The sequence below is a fragment of the Ascaphus truei genome, chromosome 4, assembly GCF_040206685.1.
Source record: "Ascaphus truei isolate aAscTru1 chromosome 4, aAscTru1.hap1, whole genome shotgun sequence".
Classification (NCBI taxonomy): domain Eukaryota; kingdom Metazoa; phylum Chordata; class Amphibia; order Anura; family Ascaphidae; genus Ascaphus; species Ascaphus truei.
This window is the reverse complement of record NC_134486.1, coordinates 322,336,097-322,343,285: the sequence shown is the minus strand read 5'-3', so window position 1 is coordinate 322,343,285 and position 7,189 is coordinate 322,336,097. Positions and strand designations below refer to the sequence as shown.

Sequence of the window (7,189 nt, the reverse complement as noted above, 5' to 3'; positions counted from 1 at the left end):
AAAGTCCCGGTAAGGTATAGCCAAGACAATACATATGTAGTATACAACTGTTTGATGTTAGTTGAAGACCAATGTCCTGGTTATTCCAAACGGATTTCAGTACAGATGGACTCCCACTACATGAAATGAGAGAAAAAGACAGAACATAGCATAATACTGTTGGATGATGTATCAGCACTAAAAGTGCTGGAAGGAAGCCTCAGAGATAGGTGAAAATAAAGGTGTGACAAAAGGGAAAAGTACATTTATTAAAAGTTAAAATAATAAACAATATAAAATATGCAATATAAACAACAATATGGATATTGCACATTATAGGCTAAAGCAGTAAAATTCAGGGCATTATTGAAAACACTGCTCTCTGAATGGTTAAAATTCTGGGCATTATCCATGGTAATGCCCTGAATTTCAGCAGCTTGCAAAATGCAGTTTTCAATCTGTTTATTTCCAGCCAATCAGCTTTCAGAACAGCTGAGACAGGGCAGGAGATTGGTTTGAATTAAGTAAAAGCTCTGAGACATGGCAGGGGATTGGTCAAAATGTATCAGCCACGGTTTCACTCCTCCCCCTACCGAGTTGACAGTTTTTCTGAGCAGATTCAGATGAGTTGGGGGGGGAGAGAGACTGCAAAGAAGTAAGTGTGTTGTGTATAGAGGTGTGTGTGTGTGTGTGTGTGTGTGTGTGTGTGTGTGTGTGTGTGTGTGTGTGTGTGTGTGTGTGTGTGTGTGTGTGTGTGTGTGTGTGTGTGTGTGTGTGTGTGTGTGTGTGTGTGTGTGTGTGTGTAGGTGCTGTGTTGTGTGTAGAGCTGGGGGGAGAGAGCAAAGTTTAGTAAGTGGCTGCATTATTGATTGTGGCTGCAGTGTGTGTGTATGTTGTGCTGTTGTACGTGTAGCAGCAGTTTGAGTGAGTATAGAGCTGGTGTGTGTGTGTATAGAGCTCCAGTGTGTATGTGTGTGTGTGTGTGTCAGTAGCAGTGTTTATGGGTGTATCATGTGTGTGTAGCAGCAGAGTTTGTGTGTGTAGAGCTGCTTCTGTGTGTGTAGAGGTGCTGTGTAGTGAGTGTAGAGGAGGTGCTGTGTTGTGTGTGTGTGTGTGTGTGTGTGTGTGTGTGTGTGTGTGTGTGTGTGTGTGTGTGTGTGTGTGTGTGTGTGTGTGTGGCAGCAGTTTGTGTGTGAGCTGCTTGTGTGTGTGTGTGTGTGTGTGTACACAGAGGGGGCGGCAGTGTATGGATATAGATATCTGCAGTGTAAGAGTATATAGAGGTGGTTTCATGTATTTACCATTTTATTTGAATAAAAAAATCGATTTAACTATACAAAAGTGTCTATTATTTATGAAATAAGCCTACATTTAGCCTATAATAGTAATAATCCCCTCAGAACAGGGCATTACTGGCCAATAATGCCCTGGCTGGGTTAAAGTCCCTCGGCTTCGCCTCGGGCCTTCAACTCTTCCATCCAGAGCATTATTGGCCAGTAATGCCCTGTTCTTCAGGGATTATTACTTAAGTATGGATCCAATGATAGTGTGCTGCAACAAATTGGAGCCCAACTTACTAGATGTAGGTAGGTTATGCGCAGTGGATATATTTAGGAGAATATCCTCTTTGATCTGTGTCAAAATAGCCCAACGGTCCCCGCGGTGTGTCGTGTCTCAGACCAGCTGATGGCGGCGAATTGTTATCACAAGGACAAAGCTGGAACGTGCCTATGGCCGCGCAGATCTCTCCTGTTGCCTCTTTTCATTCCTACAGGCTTCCTTCTCCGATTTCGCGGGAAGAGTTGAAGCTGGTTCCAGTATCAGAAAATTCAGCGAGAGGCTGTCTATGCGTGTCAGGTGAACTGGTGGGGCTATGCAGGGCCAACAAAGACTAACCCAACGCGTTTTGAGAGTTCACTCTCTTCTTCAGGGATGTAAAGGTAAAAATAAACTTTTAAAGGCCAAAATGTTTTTCTTTTTTAAATGGTTGATTGAAATTGCGTTAATCTGTTATTGGGGTTGTAGGTGTTTTGCTTTTTTTTTCACAAAAAATTTATTGAACTGAGAAATACGTTATGTGATTATATAATGTTGTGGTCATACTTGATATTGATTGACTAATTGTTCCATTTTTATTATTTCAAGAGTTTGCTAAAATTCTGATACTATTCATTTGTTTTGCAATTTGAGGTATATGGAGCTTGGGAAGGTATAACACATGAGTTATTGATGTTTGTGTTAAGAAGAAAATAAAGGGAAAATGCTGCACACTGTCAAAAAAATGAATAAAGGATACAAATACCGGTGCTCCTGGTTTAGGACTCTCTGTAATAATCCAAAGTATAATGAAGGGTAAAGGAACAGGGCTACACGGATTTCTAAACAAACTAATTTATTACCAACAAGATAACTTGACGTTTCGGACACACTTGGCCTTTCTCAAAAGCAGAATGCCATTCTGCTGTTGAGAAAGGCCAAGTGTGGCCGAAACATCAAGTTATCTTGTTGACAATAAATTAGTTTGTTTAGAAATCCATGTAGCCCTGTTCCTTTACCCTTCATTGTGTTAAGAAGAAGCCAGTATGGGTATAATACACGTGTGTGTACATAAGAATAACATGTTCTTGTACAGCGCTGCTAGTTTTTACGCAGCGCTTTACAGAGACATTTTGCAGGCACAAGTCCCTGCCCCGTGGAGTTTACAATCTATATTATTGGTGCCTGAGGCACAGGGAGATAAAGTGACTTGCCCAAGGTCACAAGGAGTCGACACCGGGAATTGAACCAGTCTCCCCTGCTTCAAACTCTCAGTGCCAGTCAGTGTCTTTACTCACTGAGCCACTCCCTCTCTATATATGTGCACAATAATTTAGTTCTTCAGTATTAGGTGATACCTTTTTTATTTGTACTAACAATTTATGTCATAGGACAAGCTTTCAAGAGTTTTCCACTCTTCCTCAGGTCAGCAATACTGGTATACAAAGGTTTCCACAACTTAGACAGAGATTGGAAGGAAAAAAAAAGGAAGAATAAAGAACAGAGAGGCAGTGGAAGGGTGTTAAAACAGAGATAAGGAAGGTGAGAATTGGGGATGGGGGGGGAGAGGATGCTGGGGGGGGGAGAGGATGCTGGGGGGGGGAGAGGATGCTGGGGGGGGGAGAGGATGCTGGGGGGGAGTTATAGGATGGCACAATGGCAGGGAGACAGGGAGGACCATTACAACAAATTATGATAGTGTGTGAGAAACCCCATGTCTGCATTAAGTCCACTTGTTTTGGTGTCAAAGGAGGCTATGCACTAAGCTCAATGGCTTTGCGTTCTGATTTTGCAAAAAAGCAGGTTCGTTAAAAAGTGAGGCCGGGGATGCGATTCACTAAGGCCTTGAGCCCATTTTTTAACGTACCTAATCAAAATAGCTCAAAACACCCACAGCGTAAGTGTTGGTTTTTTTCTTCCTACTAGCATTTTTTTTTTCCAACATTCTGTTTATTGTTTTTTTCAGAGTATAACATACAGTTGTCACATGTTCAATGTAAAAAGCTTTCCATGGGACAAACATCATTCATACCGACATGGGGGAGGGGAGACAGGAGGGTATGGGAATAGGAAGGGGGGGGCAGAGGAATCCTCTCTGGTGTACGATATTCTCCGCTCCTGTTCCTTAGATCAAGTATCACGCCCATCTGTTTCAGCGAGGCACCGGGTAGTGATTAGGGGGTTAATAAACCTATTATAGCGTCCTCTCGTGGCGGGATTACTGTCTCCCTCATATGTGACTAATTTAGGCTCCTGCCCACCATCCAAGGAGAACTCACTTGCTGCTATCAAAGCCAGATGGAGGCATTGCTCACCCCTGGGATGTCCGTCTGTGCCAGCCAAGGCAACCAGACTTTTTGAAACTTTGGGCCAGTGTCGTTGACCAGACTTGTCAACTTTTCCATCTGGCAAACAAACCAAATTCTGTTCCGAATTTTGTCTAGTGATGGAATTGCATTCTGTTTCCACAATGCTGCAGTCTCGCACCTCATAGCCGTAGCAAAGTGTGCGATCAATTTGTTCCCTGATCTAGACACGTCTGTCGTGGGTTTGCCTAAAAGGAACACCCACGGATCTAGCTGAATTTTGAGGCCCAAAAAGATCCTCTGTAGCCAATCTCTAATTTGGATCCACACGGGTCTGAGTCGTGGGCAAGACCACAGAATGTGTACCAGGTCCCCTTGTTCCCCGCACTGCCTAGGGCAGAGCGGGGAAGCTCCCGGCGCGAATTTTGCCAATCTAACTGGGGTGAGGTACCACCGCATTAGTACTTTATATGAGTTCTCCTTTAATGTTGTACATATCGAACTACTAGCCGCAGCCATGAAAATCTCTGTCCAGTCTTCGTCCTCTAGTGGCCCCGTCAGATCTGTTTCCCATTGTGTCATGAACCTGGGTTTATGTGAACCGTCACTGTCGGAACCGACCACCACCCTGTACAGAGCAGAGATGAGTCCCCGTGTGTCGGTGCCCCGACCACAGAGCTTCTCAAAATTAGTTAGCGGCGGTCTATTAATGTGTTTGGTGTAAAATGCCCGGACCTGGAGGTATCTAAGAAATTCTGTGTTGGGGATGCCAGTTTCTGACTGTAATAGATCAAACTGTTTAATGGTGTCATGCCCCTCCAGGTCTTTTAGTCTGTGGAGCCCCCTGTTTTGCCAAAGTGTGAAGTTTTTGCTGACCAATCCCAGAGCAAAATCTGGATTCCCATATAGTGGGGCCATTAAGGTGTGTTTTGAGGTTAATGAGTGATTAGTTTTGGCCGCCTCCCAGACCGACAGTGAGTTGAGCACGGAGGACAGAGGGTCCTTTAGGTCTTTCAGTCTGGACTTTGGGTACCAAATTAAGTTTTCGATTGCAAGCGGGGCGCAAACCTCCTTCTCCAATGCCACCCATCGTCTCAAATCTGGATTCCCATGCCACTGGGTAATTTGGCATAATTGGGCCGCTTTATAGTATGCCAACAAACTCGGCACTGCCAGGCCCCCTGTCTCTCTGGATCGTTGCATAATTGTCATTTTTACCCGTGGTGTTTTATTTTGCCAAATAAATTTTGTGACTGAATTTTGTAGTTCTTTGATCTCTGATCTTACCACCGGTATCGGGAGAGTTTGAAAGAGATATAATAAACGGGGGAGAAGGTTCATCTTAACACAGTAGATTCTGCCAATCCAGGAAATTCCGTAAGTGGACCATATTTTGAGCTCCTTTGTCAAGGCCCTTAGGAGCTTTGGATAATTCGCCTGATAGAGAGTGGAGCTCTGTTTAGTAAGATGCACCCCTAGGTACTTTATTGTTTTCGGCTGCCATTGAAATTTAAAATTAATTTCTATTAATTTCTCCATGTCTCTCGGCAAATTCAGACTGAGCGCCTCAGATTTAGCCTGATTGATCTTAAAACCCGAGATTCTATTAAATCTTTCCAGTAGGGCGAACAGATTGGGTAGCGAGGTGAGTGGCCTTGTCAGTGTCAGAATAATGTCATCTGCATATAGTGCCACTTTGTGTTCTTGTGACTGAATTTGGATTCCGGAGATGTCCAGGTTACTACGAATGTGCGCTGCTAGCGGTTCCTCGCATAAGGCGAACAGCAAGGGCGAGAGTGGGCAGCCCTGTCTGGTTCCGCTTTTGATATTAAACAGCTCCGATGGGAAGCCTTGGTGTACTACCTTGGCTGCCGGGGTTGTGTATAATGCTTTTATTGCCCCTAATATTTTCCCTCTAAACCCAAATGCTCCGAGCGTAGACTCCATGTATGGCCAGTCAATCCTGTCGAAGGCTTTCTCCGCGTCTAAGCTTAGTGCTATGCCACGGATCCCGTTGGCATTGATGAAATCAATAATATCTATTATTCTTCTGGTATTATCGGCCGCTTGTCTATCCCTAATAAAACCAACCTGGTCTGGGTGAATAAGCCTTGGCAGGATCGCACTCAATCTATTAGCCAGTAGTTTAGAATAAATTTTAATGTCTGAATTGATTAATGATATCGGCCTATAACTTTGGCAATTCATGGGATCTTTGTCCTTCTTATGTATTAAGGATATCGACGCCTGGAGCATGTGGGCCGTGAAGGGTTCCCCCGACAGTACCCCATTGAACATTTTGAGCATGTGCGGCGCTAAAATCCCAACAAATTTTTTATAATATAAATTGGAAAATCCATCAGGGCCTGGGGCTTTGGAGGGTTTTAGGTTCTTAATAACCCCTACCAACTCCTCTAATGTAAAGTCCTTCTGGATCGCCTCGTGTTCCAACCTGTTCAGCCTAGGGAGATCCGCTTCTCTTAGGAAAGACTGGAGTGTGGCGCTAGTTTTTGTGCTATGTGCAACCTTCTCCCCGTTATATAATTGCTCATAAAAAAGTCTAAACTCTTCCACTATTCGTTTAGGGTTGGAGGACATATCTCCTGTTTTGGTCTTAATTGCCTGAATGTTATAGTTTGGCTGCTTATTGCGGATCCGATTAGCTAGCATGGTGTCAGGTTTGTTGGCTTTCTCAAAGAATTTCCTCTTTGTCCAGCTCATGTCCCTCTCGGCCCAGGAAGTAAGGAGGAGGTTAAGTTCAATCCTTACATCTTTCAACTCCTTTAAGATATCCCCTCCACCTGATCGGCTATGGAGTGTGGAGAGCTCATGTAACCTCTTATATAGTTGGGTCAATTTGGCCTCCCTTAGCTTCTTTCGTCTTGCTGCAAGACTGATCAGAGTTCCCCGCAGCGTGGCTTTGTGGGCTTCCCACAACGTTATGTGTGAATCTACAGTACCCGTGTTTAGTGAGAAAAACTGCCTGATCTCATCTTTGATTGTCTGTTCAATTTCTGGGATCTTAATCAGGGATTCATTTAGTTTCCAATTTGCTCCGGGACTGATCGGTCTAATTTGCGTGCATCGCAGCTCTATTGATGCATGGTCCGACCATGTAATGTCATGAATTATAGTGTCGGATATTTGGGGGACCATTCTGCCCGAAACAAAGAAGTGGTCGATCCTACTATAACTGTCGTGGGGGTGTGAGTAAAACGAATAACTACGCTCGCCAGGATGCTGCTCCCTCCAAATGTCAACCAGACAACCTCTCCGTAGTCCTTCCAGCAGTGCTGTGACTCCCGTCTGTCTTTCTCGTTCGTGTCTAGGGGATCTATCGATGCGGGGGTCCATAACTTTATTAAAGT

At 44.2% G+C, this 7,189-nt stretch overlaps 1 long non-coding RNA gene across 1 annotated transcript in view; it reads left to right on the top strand.

The window, feature by feature from the left end:
* Positions 1–581: 581 nt before the first annotated feature.
* Positions 582–7,189, top strand: part of LOC142492128 (uncharacterized) — a 28,226-nt gene continuing 21,618 nt past the window's right edge. Inside the window, exons 1-3 of the long non-coding RNA XR_012800762.1 lie at positions 582–634; positions 1,754–1,919; positions 2,941–3,057. This is a non-coding gene — a long non-coding RNA (uncharacterized LOC142492128). The remainder of the gene's footprint in view (positions 635–1,753; positions 1,920–2,940; positions 3,058–7,189) is intronic.